The 21,720-nt window shown below is 40.0% G+C and overlaps 1 protein-coding gene and 1 pseudogene across 2 annotated transcripts in view; one reads left to right on the top strand and one right to left on the bottom strand.

The window, feature by feature from the left end:
• Window positions 1-21,720, bottom strand: part of LOC105486253 (ELOVL fatty acid elongase 6) — a 150,013-nt gene that overhangs the window by 70,679 nt on the left and 57,614 nt on the right. The gene's annotated exons all lie outside the window — the stretch shown is intronic.
• Window positions 4,629-5,553, top strand: LOC105486251 (homeobox protein NANOG-like; annotated as a pseudogene).

Raw genomic sequence — 21,720 nt, 5'->3', positions numbered from 1 at the left:
AAAGTAGTAGACCATCTCTTCTACTCTACATTAAGAGACACAGGATATATGCACCATTGTTGCCACAATACCATGCCTCTAAGAAGGTAAGCCTGGCCAGGTGCAGTGGCTCACGCCTGTAATCCCAGCACTTTGGGAGGCCGAGGTGGTTGGATCACAAGGTCAGGAGTTTGAGACCAGCCTGACCAACATGGTGAAACCGTGTCTCTACTAAAAATACAAAAATTAGTCGGGTGTGGTGGTACACGCCTGTAATCACAGCTATGCAGGAGGCTGAAGCAGGAGAATCACTTGAACCCGGGAGGCAGAGGTTGCAGTGAGCCGAGATCCCACCATTGCATTCCAGCTTGGGCGACAGAGCAAAACTCCATCTCAAAAAAAAAAAAAAAAAAAAGAAGGTAAACCTATGTCTCACTAAGCTCCTAAAGCTTCTCCTCTATGGGAGAGTCTAAGAAAAACATTAAATTAATCTAAAATTCCTTATCCTTTTAAAAGTAAAACTGAAACTTAGGGATAACATTTATTTTTCTTCATAAGTTATGAGTTACATCAGGTGAAAAATAGTTTTCCAGGCTTTGAGGATGATCGTTTAATGACAGAAATCAAAGATATTTACTTAATAAAACTTTTCAAAGCCTTTTGGTTTATGGTACAAAATTTTACTGAATTATCTATCATGACTAAGAAGAATTTATCTGGGCTGAGAATAAGGAGACTTTTGATTCATTCATTCTTGCATACAGCTATTCAGTAAATATTTATTAAGGGCTAACTATGTCCTAAGCATTGAGAATAGTTAATGAAACAGACACACTCCTTGCACCCAGACATGTTTTGGGGGAAAATAGACAAGTAAACAGAAAAGCAGGGTACTAAAAATAAGCAAACAGGCTGGGCACAGTGGCTTACACCTGTAATCCCAGCACTTTCGGGGGCCAAGGCAGGAGGATCGCTGGAACCCAGGAGTTCAAGACTGGCCTGGGCTACACAGAGAGACCCTGTTTCAAGAAAAAAAAAAAAAGTCAAAAGTGAAATTAGGAAACATATAGGAGGCATGGTAACCCCATCTTGTTGGGTCAGAGAAGGCTTTCTGGAGACATATTCAGACAGGACGAGTATAAGCCTGGTAAAGAAAGTGAGAGGCAACGGTGTGGGCAAAGAGCCAGAGGCATGAGAGAGAAAGCACATTCAAACAACTCTAAGAAATTTAGAGTACTTGACCTTCAATTACAAAGTGGGAGAGTGTTGAGATGAAGGCGCAAGAAGTTAAGTGGAAGCAAGATCATGAGGACTCTTATAAGCTATGTTAAGATGTTTCTTTTTCATCTTAAGAGTAATGGGTAGCCACTGAAGGTTTTAAATGAATGAAGTCACGTGCTTGGATTTGTGATATATAAAGATCACTCACTGATGAAATGAAAGCTGGAACTTGAGTAAGTCTGGTGGGAATGGCACAGGTTTTAGACAACAGCAGGGCTTGGAGGTGAGGATAAGGCAGACGTCATGGGCAGTGTGGTTACAGGAAGTTCCTGCATCTGTACCCTCCCAAGTGGAGCGTCATTTCAGAGCAACTGGTTAAATGTTTTGCACATATGGGTGTATGAAGTTCATTGGGTGCCTTCTGCAAACAATTTCACTCAGACACTTATCTGTGAGCATAGGGGCGACAGCAAGGTCTAATATTTCCTCATTTGTTTTGGTGCTTATCGTGTTCTTAGATATAAAATTATGCTCCTCCCACCATGTGTCAACTACCAACATGCAACAATGTCAGTTTCAAGACTGAGAAAACAGCCATCCATGTTTCCAACCAACAAGACAGAACTTGTAAAGGAAAGTTCTCAGCTCACTTGGAACATGTTTTGGAAGATACAAGAAAAGCTGGACTGATGAGGATAGATAAGTATGTAACTGAGCTACTAAGATTTTAGGTGGGTGCACAAGTTGTTGTGGTTTTGCCATTACTTTTGCATCAACCTACACAGTCAGTACTCAAAGGCAAAATGAACTTTTCAAAAGGACAGGCTTATCTTGCTTTACGTAGCAGATTTAGTCCAGAAAAATTATGTATAAATCTTTTTTTCAAAAAACTAAATTGTATTTTGAAAACATTTGGGGAGCTTTCCTATTTAAGAAAAATTAATAATTATTTTTAAGAATCAAATAATTGTTATTGTTTTATATATTTCTCAAGGGATGCACATCTATACTGGATTGCTTTCTCTTCTTACCAGCTGAGAAACAGTGTGTTCCCTAGTGTCATCTGTCACCTCCTAAAAAGTCCTTGAGTCTCTCAAGAGATGCCTTAACACCAGGACAGATGTTATAGTTAAGGGATACACCCCACAAGATGTTCTTTGATTGGAACCCTAGCTTCACTGGACTGGGTCAATTGTGAGGCTAAGTATGGCAATATGACTGAATGCCCATCCATGACACTGATTTGCCTTGCTCCTTTTCAGAGATTAGTCTGAGATGAAGCTATGGCAATGATTATGAAAATAGAAGTGGCCACGTGGGGCTTCTGGGAAAGGTTTTTAAAACATAGAGACTTGTCTGCATGTCCCTTTGGAGTTTTATTTCTTTGCTCTTCTCTTTTCTTCCCAGTCACAAACCTGATGCCTGGCAGCAACCATCTTATAGCCATGGGGCAGCATGCATGAAAAAGAAAGAAGGAAGTAAAAGATGAAATCAGCTTAGTTTCCTCATAGCATCATCCAGCTGCCTTGTCAGCTCTAGATTGTGTGCTCTAGACTTCCGTTGAGTGAAACAAGGCAATTCCCGTACATGATTAAGATTCTATTTGTTGATTTTTTCATTATTTCCAGCCCAACACAATCTTTTTTTTTTTTTTTTTTTTTTTGGTGAGATGGAGTTTTGCTCTGTCACCAGGCTGGAGTGCAGTGGTGGATCTCAGCTCACCGCAACCTTTGCCTCCTGGGTTCAAGCAATTCTGCCTCAGCCTCCTGAGTAGCTGGGTCTACAGGCATGAGCCACCACGCCCAGCTAATTTTTGTATTTTTAGTAGAGATGGGGTTTCACCATGTTGACCAGGATGGTCTCGATCTCTTGACCTTGTGATCTGTCCACCTCAGCCTCCCAAAGTGCTGGGATTACAGGCATAAGCCACTGCACCTGGCTACCCAACACAATTTTAATACCCTGAATTTCAATTACAACTTCTCTGAATGTAAGGCACCAAGTTCTGTTGCTACTAACAGTATGTGGGATTCTGTGGTGATTTATTAACATGGACTACAACTAGCAAGCCAATTCCTCTAAAATGTAAATATATTTAAAGTGACATTTGTAGAGCCTCCCTCCTCTATTGAGCTGCTGATCTGTGGGAGCTCTATCAGTACCATAAGATAGCAGGGAAACAAAACCAAAAAGCCATCCGATACTTCCTGGGCATTTTGGCCGTAATTATTCTCATTTAATTAAGCTTGAATGACCAAGTATTAAAAATGACTGAACCAAGGACGCTAAAGCAGAACCAACACAGTAGCCCAAGGAAAAGTAACTTCCCAGAAAAATATAAGGACAATGTTCTGTGAACAATTTTAGGCAGATTAAAGTGATATAGTAATAAGCAGTATTAAACCAAAATGTTCACCATCATCCATCTGGCCGGGTATTGGATAGTTCCCTTTAAGCAAAACATATCATGTGGGCTGAGCACTGCAATAGCCGCAGTGCTTACTCAGAAGCTCAACCTGTCTAGCAGGCTCCAGGGTTCTCAGACTAGCTTTTATGCACATGACCATCAGTCATTTTAGGATATCAAAGACAGCAAATTTATATCTGTTCATGGGTCTGTATTTAGGCATTTAAATGCATATAAATATAGGTAAGTACACATTTTTTTTCAAGGAAACATTATGGAAGTTTAACACATATAAAGATCATTAGATATTCACTCTAACTCCCACTCCTATATAAAAGCTCTGGCTGCACTAGTTTATTTGAATATAAGAGAACTTTTTATAGTTAAGGAAGCCTCCTAAATTATCAATGACTGTACTATATGTAAGGTCTGCACCTTGGACATTGAACTGAAAATAATGAAGTACTTAGGAAATATCTGTTGCGTTGATGTTCCAATCCCTGTTGCTTCGCAGTATGATATTTACACTGAGGGAAACTGAGTTACAGAGAGGTGGGACACCTTTCAGGAGTCACCAGAAGGGCTAGAAGAGTTTGGGATGCTGAAATCCAGAATTGTGTGGATTATTTTTTTAATCTGGACGATTCAAATTATCTGTTTATATTGATCAAAATTGGCCACAGAATCTCCAAATCCTCAAGTTCACATTAAGACAAATAGGCAGACTTTTCTCTAGAAAACTAAACAGCCTCTTTTATAAACAGGAGTATTTTTAGAATTAACAGTAACAAATCCAAGTTAATACAGTGTATGTGAACTTAAAAACATGAATGGATTTTTGCTGGACTGAGCTGGCTGCCTCCTGTTATTGTGAAGGCAACTCACTTCATCCCAACTTCTTGATACTTTCGCTCCTGGAGGTCATACTTCTCTAAGATCTTCCAGAAAAAAGTCTTAAAGCCATCTTAGCCTTTTTTCCAGTCCACCTCTTACATTTTTCCTACTCTTCTCCAATAATGACATGAGTGTGAGTACAGCTTGTCCATAAAGCCTGCCTTGCTCCGAAGCATCCGACTATAAAGACTGGTCACCTACACCTGTGGTTTGTGGGTCTGAAGAAAACCATCCATCCTTGCAAATGTCTTCTGCTGAGATGCCTCACACAGAGACTGTCTCTCCTCTTCCTTCTTCCATGGATCTGCTTATTCAGGACAGCCCTGATTCTTCCACCAATCCCAAAGGCAAACAATCCACTTCTGCAGAGAATAGTGCCACAAAAAAAGGAAGACAAGGTTTTGGTCAACAAACAGAAGACCAGAACTGTGTTCTCTTCTGCCCAGCTGTGGGTACTCAATGATAGATTTCAGAGACAGAAATACCTCAGCCTCCAGCAGATGCAAGAACTTTCCAACATCCTGAACCTTAGCTACAAACAGGTGAAGACCGGCTTCCAGAACCAGAGAATGAAATCTAAGACGTGGCAGAAAAACAACTGGACAAAGAATAGCAACAGTGTGACTCAGAAGGCCTCAGTACCTACCTACCCCAGCCTCTACTCTTCCTGCCACCAGGGATGCCTGGTAAACCCAAATGGGAACCTTCCAATGTGGAGCAACCAGACCTGGAACAATTCATCCTGGAGCAACCAGACCCAGAACATCCCGTTCTGGAGCAAACACTTCTGGAACGCTCAGACCTGGTGCACCCAGTCCTGGAACAATCAGGCCTGGAACAGTCCCTTCTATAACTGTGGAGAGGAATCTCTGCAGTCCTGCTTGCAGTTCCACCCAAATTCTCCTGCCAGTGACTTGGAGGCTGCCTTGGAAGCTGCTGGGGAAGGCCTTAATGTAATACAGTAGACGACTAGGTATTGTAGTAGTCCACAAACCATGGATTTATTCCTAAACTACTCCACGAACATGCAACCTGAAGATATGTGGAGATGAGTGAAATTGAAATTACTCAATTTCAGTCTGGGCACTGGCTGAACCTTCCTCTCCCCTCCTCCCCTCCCTGATAGGATTTTTCTTGTTTGGAAACCACGTGTTCCAGTTTCCATTATGCCTATCTAGTCAATTTGATGGAGGGTGGAGTATGGTTGGAGACTAATCAGAGAGGTTTCTTTCTTTCTTTCTTTCGTTTTTTTTTTCCTATTGGATCTTCCTGGAGAAAAGGCATTTCAATCACCTTGGCTGCTAAAGACAACTTGATACTAGCTGTCTCTAGTTATCTATAGATAACTAGATCTAATACTAGTTTGGGTATCTTTAGGGTTTAGAATCTAACCTCAAGAATAAGAAAAAAATAAGAAGAAATAAAAGTACAAATTGGTGTGATGAAAATACATTCCTATTGTTTGGGATTGGGAGGCTTTGCTTATTTTTTAAAAAACTCTACTGAGGCCAGGCGCAGTGGTTCATGCCTGTAATCCCAGCACTTTGGGAGGCTAAGGGAGGCAGATCACCTCAGGTTAGGAGTTCGAGACCAGTCTGGCCAACATGGTGAAACCCTGTCTCTACTAAAATACAAACGTTAGCCGGGCGTGGTGGCAGGCGCCTGTAATCCCAGCTACTCGGGAGGCTGAGCCCAGATGGTGCCACAGCAATCCAGCCTGGATGGCTGAGCCAGACTTCATGTCAAAATAAAATAAAATAAAAACCCTATTGACGAGAAGGGTGAAGGGTTAAGCTGTAACATACTTCATTGATTTCCTCAGCCCTTTTTGGCTCTGTTTTACTATAGCCCCTATTTTGTTGATTATGCTAATATTTGTGGAAAGAGGTCTTGTGTTTGCTGCATTATGACATCAGTACTACTTTGGCTGGTTTAAGTACTAATAAATAAAACAACCATTTTTCCTTAAAAAAAAAAAAACATAGGCCGGGAGCGGTGGCTCACGCCTGTAATCCCAGCACTTTGGGAGGCCGAGGCGGGCGGATCACAAGGTCAGGAGATCGAGACCACGGTGAAACCCCGTCTCTACTAAAAATATAAAAAATTAGCCGGTCGCGGTTGTGGGCGCCTGTAGTCCCAGCTACTCGGGAGGCTGAGGCAGGAGAATGGCGTGAACCCGGGAGGCGGAGCTTGCAGTGAGCCGAGATCGCGCCACTGCACTCCAGCCTGGGCTGGGCGACAGAGCGAGACTCCGTCTCAAAAAAAAAAAAAAAAAAAAAACATGAATGAGAGCTCCAGCTGGTTTACTTGTTTATTCAAAAACATTTACTCAATATCTATAATATTCATAAATGTCACCTAGTTTAAAAAAAATTTCTCTAGCAAAGTGGAGAAACTAAAATAAAAAAAAAAATTTTTAAAAACTAAAGAAAAAAAAACTCCTATCCTCTAGGTCCTGTAGGGGTGAGGAGGGCCCAAGTACGAATATTAACAAAAACCAAATGATCCTGTCATCACCAGGAGGACCTGGGGACCCCACTTTAAGAAACACTGGTCTAGACAGTTCTAGATGCTGGTGACACAAACCTCAAATTGCGCATCGTCTAGTGAGATAGACAAGTAGACAAAAATCTATTATGCACTCTAAATATTCAGAGTGGTATGAAGAGGATAGGGGAAAAAAATAGAAGGACAGAAATTCTCTTGCTGAAATGGCCAGTTTTTAAGGCATGGCAGAATGGCCAGAGAAGAATGGGTGAAGAGAAAGCTGGGCACAACCATTCAGTGGGGTGGGGTACAGTTTGAAGGACTTGGACTCCTGGGCTACAGGAGTCAGAAATGAGGGTGGAGAATTAAAATAAGGTTGTATCTTAAATGACTTTTATGCTCAAATGGGGCTAGTTTGAACTTCATCCTGAAAATACAGGAAGCCATGAAGGGTTTTAAGTAAGGGAGGAGGAGCATGCTGAGATTCAATTTGTAGAAAGCCCACTTGGCAGTGGCAATGTGAAGCGTAGATGGGAGGGGTGTGAGTAACCTGATAGAGACAGAGGCCAGATAACTGCAGTTTTCCTCAAGAGAAGATGCTTAAGGTAGAAGAGACAGAGAGATGGATGACTCTGAAAGATGGTAACCCAACATACAGTAATTATTCCATATATTTATTGAAATCAACAGAAGACATAGAAGAGAGAGGTCTTGACAGCTAATTTAATATGGGGAGAGAGGCAAAGGAGAGGGTAAGGGATGATTTGTGGGTGGTCAGTGTTAGTTTGATGGGGAGTCAGAAATGGCATTTTAGAGGCTAGGTGCATTGGCTCATGCCTGTAAACCCAGCACTTTGGGAGGCCGAGGTAGATGGATCACTTGAGGTCAGGAGTTCAAGACCAGTCTGGCCAACGTGGTGAAATCCCCCAAAATATAAAAATTCAAAAAATACAAAAAAATTAGCCGAGCATGGTCATGTGTGACTGTAGTCCCAGCTATTTGGGAGGCTGAGGCAGGAAGATCACTTGAACCCAGGATGTGGAGGTTGCAGTGAGCCGGAATCAAACCACTGCACTCTAGCCTAGGCAGTAGAGCAAGACTGTCTAAAAAAAAAAAAAAAAGGCATTTTAGTGTTTACTAGTAGAGATAGTTAATAGCAATATAGGACTTATTCCCAGAGATGGAAAGAAATCTACAGGGTGTGGGACATAGAAATATCACGGCTAAGGATATCTATTTGGAAGTCATCCATGTCTGGGTGGTGGTGTTTGAAGTCATGGACATGAATGAGGTCATCCAAGGGGAATATCTGAAGGTCAATACAGAACCTAATGGGAAGGGCAGGGAGCATCACCACTTACAGAGAAGGTGGAAGAGAAGCAAAGAAGATTAAGAAGACACAGTCAAGAGGAAAGAAGAAAACTAAGGAGTGTTATGGGACAGGGTTAGAGAAAAGAGAGGTAGTTAAGTGTCACAGAGCAAATCAAGTCAGATAAGATCTGATAAGAAGAGTGTTCTGTTGTGACCCACAGACACAATCAGGGTCTAATGAGTCTGTGAATGGATCATTCATTTCTCCAACAAATATTTATTGAAGTTCCTGCATGCCAAGTGTTAGGCAAATAAACCTCAAACCTCAAGGACAGCCTCATCCTATTGTGAAAGCATAGCGAAAGCCTGTTGCATTTCCTTACAAATGTTATACTATGTATTAATAAAAGCTGTGAACTATGGCTTACTTAACACTGACATTGCACTTGGGCAAATGAGAAGAGGTAAGGTGACAGGCTTTGGGAAGATGAGGCTTGCGGGGGCAGGGGTGTCACAGGTGTCAAGGGAGCCTGAGAGGACAGGGAAGAAGGGAAGGAAAGGCATGGACCTTCTCATCCTGCTTAACCCTTCATTTAAGTCCCAAATCTGTTTGAAGAGCAAAATCCTAGGCTAAAGGAAAGTCATTATTTACCAATATAATCTCTTTGTGTGTCCAAAGAAGAAAATTAAGATATGAAAGAAAAAGTTAAATTCACCAAATTAAACTAGAGTGATCTGATTACCATTTATAGAAACAACTCACCTCATAGTTTCTTAGGCAGGCACTGATTAAATGTCTATTACTTAAAGCTTCTCTAAAAATATAATATCTAAACATCCAAAATGAAAATTACTAGAAAGTCTGTTTACATACATTTAGGAAAGTAGAATAATAATATCCATAACACTTTAACGCAGTAGATCCTGTGATGATTTCATGTATCCATTCATTTGCTCAACAAATACTTAGAGTTCTTGCTAAGGCTTAACTGTCATTAAAAAGGTGAACTCGTGCTCATGAAGCCTACATTCTAGCAGGAGACAGAAATTAACAAATAACTCTGAGGATATATTATAATGTTACAGTGTTGTATACAAAAATAAAAGCAAATGGCTCAGGAATGACAAGGCTTCATTAGGTGTAGTGCTCAGGGAAGACCTCTATTAGTGGAGCAGGAATATATGAACATAAATGCTTGAAATGATGAGAGAACATATTTGACTGCATAACTGATATCTGTTTCTGATCCCCACGATATGGTCCTTCCTTCAGTACTCCATCACTGAACCCTACAAGTTGCCAGGCACCATTTTACGCACAGGTTGGGAGGGACAGTAAAACACTTCTTACCCTCAGGAGTCACTATGACACATGGAAGAATGTGATCAGTCATGAGAAAATGACTTTTTAAAATTATGCTAAGTCAGCTGATAGTGGGATCATTTCAGGCTGTAAGAACACAAGGCCTCTGGGGGGACATGTATTGTGGCAGCATAGAGAAGAGTGGAGATTGGGAAATAAAACATTACAGAATGAAGGAACAACATGAAATAAAGGTTAGAGAATGTTTGTCCAGAGAATGAAGATATTTGGCAGATGTGTTTACAGTGTTTAAAAGGGATGATGTGAGCTGGGTGTGGTAGCTCATGCCTGTAATCCCAGCACTTTCGGAGTTGAGGTAGGAGGATCACTTGAGGCCAGGAATTCGAGACCAGTCTGGACAACATAGCAAGGCCTCATCTCTACAAAAAAATTTTAAAATTAGCTGGGCTGGTTATGCAGGCTCATAGTCTCAAATACTCAGGAGGCTGAGGTGGGAAGATTGAGCCTGGGAGTTCAAGGCTGCAGTGAGTTGTGATCATACCACTGCACTCCAGCCTGGGTGCCAGAGCAAGGCCCTGTCTCCAGGGAAAAAAGTGATGATGTGGGACATAAGGTAGAAGAGGAACTGTGAAGGGCCTTATATTCCAGGCTAAAATGTGAGTACTTTCCTTTTATGTATATCACTAACAGAACTATGAAATAGAACCTAGGATATTCCTTTATTTTGTGGATGTATAACTGGTTGACGATAAGAGAATCACCTTAAGGCTAACAAGTCATTTAAAATAATCTGAAGGTACCTAATGAATGTGATTTATTAAGTTTGTACCGGAGTCCAGTGTTTCTTGAGACTTTTCAGAAACTGCACTAAGAACTTGATGCTGATTTCTCCTTTACTCTTCACACCAACTTCACTAGGTGTGTGTACCATCCCCCATTTGCAGATAAAGAAATGCAGCACATACTGCATTAAATAACTTGCCCAAGTTCGCATAACTTGTAAGAAATGGTGTTCTCGGTTCAAACTGGCTTCTGTATGACTTCAAAGCCAAAGTCAGCAACTTAGAAGGCAAAAATTATAATTTAGTTGGCAAATATGAGAAGAGGTCAGAAACAATTGAAATGAAGCTCCATAGGAACACTTACAGGGTATCAGGGTTAGCAGCCTAGGGAGAAAAGGCAGACACTAAAATTGTTTAAATAGGTAAGTTCAAGGGACAGGTAAAGTCTTTAGTGGGGAAGAAGCCAATCAGCAGATGAACTGCAATCATTGTCTCTCTTTTCCTTCTGTCTCCTCTTCTGGTAACTGACCACAATCAAGGCTGCCTAGAGGAATAATGAAGTAATCCTCCTATTGTCAGCAATGGTCTGATCCAGTGCCAGGCACCACAAACAACTTGGTGTTCAGAGAAGATCCTTCAAGATGAACAAAGGGTCAAAATAAAAAATTCTGGAAGAGAGAAGACTGACCACAATTTAATGTAAGGCTCGGGAAGAAATGATCTCTACCTTCCTTAACATCTCAAGAACTTCTTTAGATTCATTGGATGTTGAACCTGTGTGATTCTAGTAGAAAAATGAATTTTTTTTCTTAACTTGAATATGTGACTAGGATGTTAATAAGTCTGGGTTAATATTGAAGATATCTTACGGTGGGCTTCTTAAAGCATTGATCACAAAGACTGCATGTTCATAATTGGGCTGCATTTGTTAGGATTCTAGATATTTGAAATTTCTAGTGTTATTTTGGTTTCAGTTTTCTAGACAAGCATTCTCAAATTCTCATTTTGCTTTTTGACATATCATGTGTGACTCAAATGTTTTCCCTTGAGTTGGAAAACACCCAGCATTAGGAATAGGCACATAAATATAATACTTCAAGCTTCAGATTTAAGCTCAATTATAAAGTGTTTAAAGGCTGTACTGGTGGTAGTTCTTCTGAGTAGAATTCCTACAACTATGGGTTTGTCTATAATGTTCATTCTATGTTGAACACCTTGTTTAAAACTTGAAATGTGTAAGTAGTAATAAAGAAAATATGTCCTCCTCTTACCAAAGCTAGGACTGATTACATATTCACTTGACTGACAGATATAATCACCTAAATTAGGAGCAATCAGCACTTCCTTACAAACTAATGACTCGAGATGTAGTCTTCCCATTGGCTTATGAATATTTTCTTTATTTACTCAGAATAAATAGTCTGTAGCATCTGCCAGCTGCCCCTAATTATACCAGCTGCACCCAATGACCACAGTGAACATTATTTTACATTCTAAATAACTGGTACAAGGTGAGCCATGGTTTTCTGAGTTTCCTATCACCTTTGTATTTCCAGTCCTCAAATGTTAATTTGTAAAGTGGCAGTTTCAGGCAAAACTAACAAAATTAGCATCTAATCAATAACCGTACTATGTCCACCTATATCCTATTTAGACTCAGAAGTAGGGGAAGAGTGAGAAAGGTGGAAGTGGAGAAATAGAGGCCCAAATAGAAAATTTTATCACAGGAATGTCTAGATGTCTTCTGGGATTGTCTGTTAAAGAGCTGTGACACTCATCTAAACACAGAATTACTCTCTTTCTTGTTGGTTAGAAGGCCAACGGTGCCATGGTAATACTATCAAATATATATCAAGGCTTGGCAAGAAAAATGGTACCTTCAGAAATTTTATAATGTGATATCGAATAGGTCAAGAAATATAATAAAATTAATTTCTTTGGTTTCCTTAGAAAACTGGAAAACTTTAAATTAGAAACTTAGAAAGCTTTAAATTAGACTTTGTAGTTAAAAAAGGAAATGTTAGTTCCTTCCAGCATTAGAATTCCGTGATTCTCTGACTCTGAGCCTGGATTAAATCTAGTCTGGCTGAGTAGAAACCTAAGTAACTAGCTGGTTGCCTTTAGTGATCTTCCACTTTATGGCTGCCTCCGCCTAAGAAGTTCATCATCGTGACTAACTTTCTTTGTGACAAAGTCGTGACTAACTTTCTTTGGGGCAAAGTTGGAAAGCAGAGGTCAAAGTCAATCAGAAATGGGACAAACTCACTTTCTACTGCCTGGTGAAGAGCCATTTTCAGTAGCCCCTTTTTAAGATTAGCCTCATCCAAGATTTGATAAGCTGTTTTGACTTTACTATAGATCTTATTATCCGTGTCAGTTAAGTTTATGTTTCCACTAAATCTATCTAAATTAAAAAGGTAAAAAGCTAATGCTCAGTCTTATCAGATTTCTCTTATTTATTAATAGAATGTGGATTTTTTTTCAAGCATGTAACAATAATAGTAATGATAGGACCATAAATGTGGATGGCTCTTTACAAGTCACTAACATTACATAAATTCCTCAACAACACACTCTGAGGCCATAACAAACTTCTGGAAATAACACAATTGGCTACGGAACTCCCACCCATCTAGCTTCATGGGCTCCCACTTTAATTTCAAAACAACAGGACTGTGCACATTCATTTACATGATTAGGGCAGGGCTTAAGTGTATGTCACGTCACGCCTACATCATCCTTCAGACAAACTTACTGCCTCTTATGGACAACAAAACTGGGGCTCAAAAAAGGACTTGCTTATAACTGGCTAATAAAGAGGAACTCTGGGTTCAAAGTGAGTCCAATTCTTTCTTCTACCCACAGCTTCTGCTAAAGTCATTACTGAAATTCATAGAGCAGTTTTTCCATGTTACTGCTTAGGTTTCTAAAGGTCTGTGACCTAATACAACATGCTCGATAATTTATTACTGATTTAACCTACTTCACTAAGGATTCACTTTTAACTTTTAACTTGTAATTATGTCTAATAAACACCACTCAAATAGCAACCTCTTTCTTCATGGCCCTGTGGTTGTAAAGCAAGCTAGTAATATATGTCAGTGGATTGGTGCTAATAAAGTTCTATATACCTCATTAATTCCACAAATCCTATTGGGTATTTCTTATCTGCCAGATCCTCTGCTAGGTGCTGGATACACAGTACTGAACAAGATGGGTACAAATAAGCCTCACAGAGCTTGTTTCATTGAAAAGCAGAGAGATACACACCAATCAACAAATAATAGTAAACGCACTATGATGTGTTTTGAAGGAAATTAGAGTGTCAAAGAGACGGTGTTAGCAGATGGAGGGGAGCTCTTTTGGATGGAGAATGAGAATGTCTCCCTAAAGACATGGGAATGAATTGAGATCACAAAAAAATGAGAAATAGCCATCTTTGAGAAGACCAGAAGGAAGAACATTCCGAGGAAAAGAAAGTACATACTGGAAAGCCTGAATGCTAGAGTTTGGTGTGTATAAGGAACTGAGCAATGGTCACTTTTTGTGTGGTAAGACATGTGGATGTGGGCTGGCGGGGCAGGGGTGAGTCTCACACAGCTCTTAAGTGTGTCCCCAGACTCCTGTGGTTTCCATCAGCCACAACCTGAATAACTGTGTTGTACTCCAAAAACAATTACAGATTAGACATATAAAAACTATCATTACACCCATAGTACCTAAGCCAAGGACACAGTATTCTATCTTTTCAATGAAGATCTGCATGAAGTAAAATTATTATGTATAATTTTAGGTATTGATATAGAAATCTCAGTGGATATAGATATGTGTCTCTGATATAGAAAAAAGTTTTAAAGGGATATTAAAAGTTATTATCTTGCGGGGTTGAAGATTAGGGCAACTTTCATTTCTTTTTAATTTTAAGAAAAAAGTGATATTATGGGGGATTAGCATGTTTGTGGTTGTATTTTTTTTTTAATTAAGAAAATAAACAACAAAATGAAGAAAACATTTTTCTTCTATGAAAGCCTGATAAGAAGAAATTTCAGCTGTTTAAACTTAGGAAGCTAAAAACATCAAATCCAAGAATGTTCTCTGGAACTGAGCCCAATCCATTTTTATTTGAGTGAGAATTGGATACATTTCCATCCCCTTGGGGCTCCAGTCTGTCAATATTTTACTTTTCAGAGATAAAGAGACACATGTAGATAATCACAGTGACCTCAGTAACTTTCCTTCTCTTATTTAAGTTTATTTCTATTGTAGTTTTCCCTGTTAAAGATCTTTTGTTTTGCTTATATATCTAATTTTAGAGAATAACAATGCACACACAAAAAATTCCTCTTGCTCTGCTAGACCTGGACCTTTTCTCTAATATATATCTCCATTTTGTCTTTTTTTAGACAGAGTTTGGAAGCAAAGGAGAGAATTGCTGTACAGCTGGCCTACTCTTCTCATCAAGAGTGGTTTAACAGTTTTTAAGCAAAAGTCAGCTTTGTTTATCAATTTTTTGTTTTTTTTTTTTTGCTGGAATTTAACCTACCCCTGCCTCCCCTTTCCCAAGTCTACTTCAGCCAACCTCTCATTCAACAGGTACCACCCTCTAACATAACTGAAATAACTACCATTACCGGATCTTGCTAGCAAAGAATCTCAAATTTTCCCACTCAGTTGTAAACGATTTAGTAATCTCTAGTGTTTACAGGGCTCTTGTCCTATCTAATCCCTTCCCTGGCAGGACACCTTACAGAACCTGCCCTTTACGCTAGTCATCAAGCACCGTCAGGGATGGATGGCTGTGTCACTGGTCTCTTTGGTATTCCCTACTGTTCCTACCATGTGGTGATTATCTGTGACTTCCCTAATCCCTGGCTGCCTTAGCTGGGACTGACTCACATGTTTCTCAGGTTGCTGCTGGCTTTACAGTCCTTTACTGCCCATGCCACTTTGGAGAAAGGCAGGGCTAGTACTTTTCTATATAAGCCCTCAAACTTGACTTTGTGTTTCACAGGAAGGTGAAAAAGCTGGGTCTCTTTTCTTTTTCTTTTCTTTCCACAAGATGATAAAGCTAGGGGAAGCCTGTGGACAAGGTTTATTTCTGCAACTGCAATGATCAGCTGCTTCCTGCTCCTTACTTCCTAAGCTTTTGTGCTCAGTGTCAGATCCCTAGCAGTTTCTATCCCCTGCTCTGCTAAAAAAGAATGGATATTGACTCTGAGGCCCTAGTTCTTTTTAATTAAATTGTATTTTTGTTATTATTATTATTTTTTGAGATGGGGTCTTGCTCTGTCTCCCAGGCTGAAGTGCAGTGGTGCAATCACAGCTCACTGCTTCAGTCTCCTGAGTAGCTGGGACTACAAGTGTCATGCCACCATGCTTCTTTTTAATTTTTTAAAATGGTTTTCTGACTTCAATTCCAAACACTTCTCAATTGTAACCAAGAGATAATACTTTTTTGAATTCTTAAAGTTATAAATAGATACTCAAAGTTTTAGCAAAGTCTAAGTGATATTAAGCTTGTCCTTATTAACCAAGTGACTTCAATGACTACTTGTTAATGGCAACCAAAGGTCATTTTTTAAATGAATATATATTATTATATATAATATTAAGGTCCTCAAGAAATACCTAAAGTTTAACAAAATCTAAATAATATTGTGCATATTCTTTTATTACTGTATTGCTGTTGCTGATAAAGACATGATGCTGATGTTGCTGATAAAGACATTCCCAAGACTGGGCAATTTAAAAAAGAAAGAGGTTCATTGGATTTACAGTTCCACGTGGCTGGGGAGGCCTCTCAATCACGGCAGCTTACAGGATTGTTGAGAAATGACACTACTCAAGCTGGGGCTAAACTGTGGTAGTCATTCTGATTCAAATACTGAGTTGGTTTTTTGTGTTTTTTTTTTTTTTGAGATGGAGTTTCGCTCTTGTTGCCCAGGCTGGAGTGCAATGGTGCATTCTCGACTCACCGCAACCTCTGCCTCCCGGGTTCAAGTGATTCTCCTGCCTCAGCCTCCTGAGTAGCTGGGATTACAGGCATGAGCCACCACGCCCAGCTACTCTTGTATTTTTAGTAGAAACATGGTTTCTCCATGTTGGTAAGGCTGGTCTCAAACTCCTGACCTCAGGTGATTCACCTGCCTTGGCCTCCCAAAGTGCTGGGATTATAGGCATAAGCCACCATGCCCAGCTGGAGCATTGGTATATTATAAAAGCTGCCTAGGTAACTCTAACCTTTGGCCCCATACATCTGAAGGATACCTATAATGCACCTGAAAAATGCAACAGAAACAGCAGTTCCCTGGGACCACACACTCAGAAAGGGGGTGTATCAGAAGATCTAGGGACCAGGAGGCAGAAGACCTGAGGCAGCACTACAGATGATGGAGAAAAACCCACTGGGGAGGGGTGATCCTAACCTTGAGAATCACTGAGATCATGCAGAAGTATTTGATCCTACAGCATTAATACTGTATTAGTGTGTGTGTATATATGCATGTATGTGTGTATATATATGTAAAACTTTTGGTACCCTGGGAATTGTAGACAAAATTTTAAAATACAAAAAATTCAGCTGGTGTAAGAGAAGATACTTGAATCAGAACGACTACCACAGAGATAGTTTAGCCCCAGCTTGAGTAGTGTCACTTCTCAACAATCCTGTAAGCTGGTCCTGCTTTTCTGATCATCTTCCCTTTGCCCACTTCTCAACCAGCATCATGCCAAAAAAAACTGCCCACATTTTTCTTAGTGGCTCAAATAGGAGCAGCAGCAGCAACAGTAGGGGCTCTGGGAAGGGGCCATATAAGCCATGATTGTCACTCATTCCTACCCATCCACTTATTATCGGTAGCACTATAGTCTCTTTACAGCTCTTACCAAATGCCAGTGCCCTTTGTGTTCCATAGGCCAGTGGAGCTGGCAGTCTGACAGCCAGAAAGGAAACCTGATAAGATTAAAAGTACTTTGGTTCCTATCCAATTTCCTCCTCTTTGAGGGAGGGGGATGGTTTCTTTTTTCACTCAAATATCATAAAATTGATTCTGAAATAGAATCAACAGGGATCTAATAGAAATAGAAAGAAGCCAGGCATAATGGCGCATGCCTGTAGTCCTAGCTTACTTTGGAGCCTAAGATGGGAGGACTGCTTGGGCCCAGAAGTTCAAATCTATCCTGGCAACATAGGGAGACCCAGTCTCTTAAATTAATTAATTAAAGAAACAGAAAAAAAATTGGGGGGCCAGGCACAGTGGTTCACACGTGTAATGCTAGCACTTTGGGAGGCTGAGGTGGGTGGATAGTTTGAGCCCAGCCTGGGCAACATGGCGAAAACCTGTCTCTACCAAAAATATAAAAATTAGCCGGGCATGACGTCTCATGCCTGCAGTCCCAGCTATTCAGGAGGCTGAGGTAGGACAATCATCTAAGCCTGGGGAGGTGGAGGCTACAGCAAGCTGAGATCATACCACTGCACTCCATCCAGCCTGGGCAACAGAGTAAAACCCTGTCTCAAAAAAAAGAAAGAAAAAAAAATTTGTGATATTCAGAAGGTTGTTTCCTGACTGAATTCCCCAAATTGTTATTAGCATTCCAATATAATGGTTTTTTCTTTATTTTGGTTTTTTTTTCCCCCCCAACTAGGAGCCCTCAGAATTTTTTTCACTTTTCTTCTTTAACTTTCCCTACAAATAAAGTTACCACATCCCTAGAGTTACTATTTCTGCTATAGCAAATGGAGAATGCACTTCTCGGTGGGTTGAGAAATAGTGCCACAGGGCTGGTTATGCACTTCCCCGGCAAGTAGCTTACTCCTGGTCTGTGTCTCACAACCCTGGAGAATTTCATCTTCAGAGAAAAACAATACGTTGTTGGATCCAAAGAGTTTAAATTGCTAATGTTAGATCTGCAAATTTCTTGCATTTATCTGTTATTGTATCTTCTTAAAAAGCATCACTATTCAAGGTGTTTTCATTTCCTTTGTCATATTGTAGAAAACACAACAACCCAGACATTATACAGGTTTTACAGATCTGAAAACAGGCTTGGTGCTTCCATGAATTGGATGGTATATAAATTGTAGGTGGTGGTGCTGGAACTTAGAGCACTCCTTACACCTTGCAGCACACCTTACTGTTGTGTTACATACTTCCTACCATTTTCCAGGGCTGTGTTTAATAGCATGGACTGGACTTCAAAATCAAAAAGGTTTTAATTTCCTTGTGTATGTTTTAAGAGTACTAACTGAATTTCTAATTTTTACTCCAGGTTTAAAAAGTATGTATTTTTTTCATTTATTTATGTTTCTAAATAAAGTCCTCTGTTGGCCGGGTGTGGTGGCTCAGGTCTGTAATCCCAGCACTTTGTGGTGCTGAGGCAGGCAGATCACCTGAGGTCAGGAGTTTGAGGCCAGAGATGGTCTCAAACCCCATCTCTACTAAAAATACAAAAATTAGCCAGGTGTGGTGGTGGGCACCTGTTATCCCAACTACTCGGGAGGCTGAGGTAGGAGACCTGCTTGAACTCAGAAGATGGAGGTTCCAGTGAGCTGAGATCACACCATTGCACTCCAGCCAGGGCAACAAGAGTGAGACTCCATCTCAAAAATTAAAAAAAAAAAAAAAATTTAAAAAATTTTTAAAAATTAAAAAATAAAGTCCTCTATCATGCAGATTAATTAGTAAAAGTCTACTGGTGACTCTGACTGCGAGAATAACTGTCCTGCCAATTTGGCAGCACATGATTGAATTTCCCATTTCTCTCAAGAACGGGAACATGAAAACTCACCAAGACATATTAGTGGTCTGATGTCTGACTGCCACACTCATCTTCTACCTTCAGCTCTACTCTACCAAATATCATTTGTTTCTGGAATCTTTGCAGTCCAAGGAACTTCATCCTTGATATGCCACCCCTTACTAACTTTTTTTTTTGAGATGGAGTCTCGCTCTGTCACCCAGGCTAGAGTGCAGTGGCATGATCTCGGCTCACTGCAAGCTTCACCTCCTGGGTTCATGCCATTCTCCTGCCTCAGCCTCCCGAGTAGCTGGGACTACAGGTGCCTGCCACCATGCCAGGCTAATTTTTTTGTATTTTTAGTAGAGACTTGGTTTCACCGTGTTAGCCATCCGAATGGTCTCCAAATCCTGACCTCGTGATCTGCCCACCTCGGCCTCCCAAAGTGCTGGGATTACAGGAGTAAGCCACCACACCTGGCCACCCTGTACTAACTTTTAGTAATGTCCAAGGATTAAAGGAAATTTGCCTTACCTATTTAACAGGAATTAACAGGGTTAATCTTGCTCCCTTTCTAAAAGGAATTAATAAACATTGCAGACAATCTCATCTATCCCTGTCTAACTGCATGGAATTACTGCCATTTAATATCATCAGTCTACTCATTTAGTTTGCCTAAGGAATTTTTGACAAAACAGTTAAATGAATGACTTAATGGAATAACCAGGAAGTTCAAGTCTCCAATAGTAAGAATGAACTCTTGCTCTCTGGATAATCAAATGGGTCCTTCCTCCTTCAGGTAGATCATGCCATTTCTTCGCTCATACTAATAGGTAAACAACATAATTACTGACTTCAACTTCTAGTTAATTCCTTCTTTTATCACTTAGTATCCTTTGGCTGGGAGTTTTGTTGGCTATGCTGCCATTTTTTCTAGTTATCATCAGTCCTACAACATACCAATCCTTTAATATAACTCATCTTTAAATTGTGGTTTTTACCTTCTCAAGAAGTTATTAATTATGCCAACGCTAAATCTTCTAAAACAATTGTTGACTTGTTCATTATCCCCCATGCAATTCCCCTCCCCTGTCCCTCGGCACAAAAGAAATGGCTCTTTGCTAAGTTCCACAGATCCTTAAATCTACCAATTAGAAGCGAATAGCCTACCTCTCTACCATGAAGGAACTGTGGGCTGGAACACAACACATGTTGACTTATAATTTCTTAGAAAATTGTGTGAGAAACATCAAATTCCTGATTCCAGGATATGCCAAAGACACATCATTAAAAAGCAAAACAAAACCTCATTTGATATTGCTAGTAATGGCATATCTCAAGATCAGCTCAAATAAATAGAAGTGAGATTTTCACACAAAGTAGACTCTACCGCTTTTTTTTTTTAACTTTACCATAAATTTTTTAATGGATCCTTTGAGACTTTTGATGCATAATATTTATAATCCAATTACTTCATTAGTTCAATTTTTTTTCATGGCACTCCTGCATCTGAGGATAAGGTCAGAAAATTTCATGCTCTGATTTCATGCTGATTTTCAGAAATGTTAGTTTTGTATAGAAATAACTCATCCTAAGAAATATATTTCTTATTATATTTCTTATCAGATATTTCTTAGGATGATGAGATATTCAAAGGGTGATGTTAACCAGCACCATCAGTCAGCATTATCTAAGAATAAGAATCTGTGTTTCTACATACAGACCTCCTAAAAAACAATCTACACTTAACAGGATTCCCCAGACAATTTGGATGCACATTAAAGCTTGAGCAACACTGCATTAGAAAGTTAGTTTTCCATCACAAAAACAGTAGCAAAAGGAATATAAAGTAAGTTACTTTAATAATATAAGAAGAGGGGCAGGCCGGGCGCAGTGGCTCACACCTGTAATCCCAGCACTTTGGGAGGCCGAGGTGGGCAGATCACCTGAGGTCTGGAGTTTGAGACCAGCCTGACCAACATGGAGAAACCCCATCTCTACTAAAAATACAAAATTAGCCAGGCATGGTGGCAATGCCTGTAATCCCAGCTACTCGGGAGGCCGAGGCAGGAGAAACGCTTGAACCCGGGAGGCTGAGGTTGTGGTGAGCCAAGATCACACCATTGCACTACTCCAGCCTGGGCAACAAGAGCGAAACTCCGTCTCAAAAAAAAAAAAAAAAAACAACAACAGGGGTCTTGAGAAAAAAAAAGAAGCGGGGTCTTGAGAAAAATATAAGCCAGACAATTGACACAGTAATTTCATTGCAAAAATACCAAATCTGTCATACAGGGGCATTCTCTTTGAACCACTAGCTAGATACTAGTGATACTCAGTCTGTTAGTTTCTATTACCACTGAAATAATCCAAAACACTGGGCAGTTACCTACATTTGGATTCCACTCCAATCAAGAATCCTTATCTTGGTACTTTTACAAGAAATGGAGAGCCATAGGGAGTAGCTATGAATATTTTAGAGCCTGGAAAGGCTATCTTCCACTGTAAATCAATAAACTTGGCCCAATGCTTACAGTATATTCACATGATGTAATACTATGCTGGCATTAAATCATATT

The sequence above is a fragment of the Macaca nemestrina genome, chromosome 3 (assembly GCF_043159975.1).
Source record: "Macaca nemestrina isolate mMacNem1 chromosome 3, mMacNem.hap1, whole genome shotgun sequence".
In the NCBI taxonomy this organism is placed as follows: Eukaryota; Metazoa; Chordata; class Mammalia; order Primates; family Cercopithecidae; genus Macaca; species Macaca nemestrina.
The sequence above is the reverse complement of the archived record's forward strand: the minus strand, read 5'-3'. Positions and strand labels throughout refer to the sequence as shown.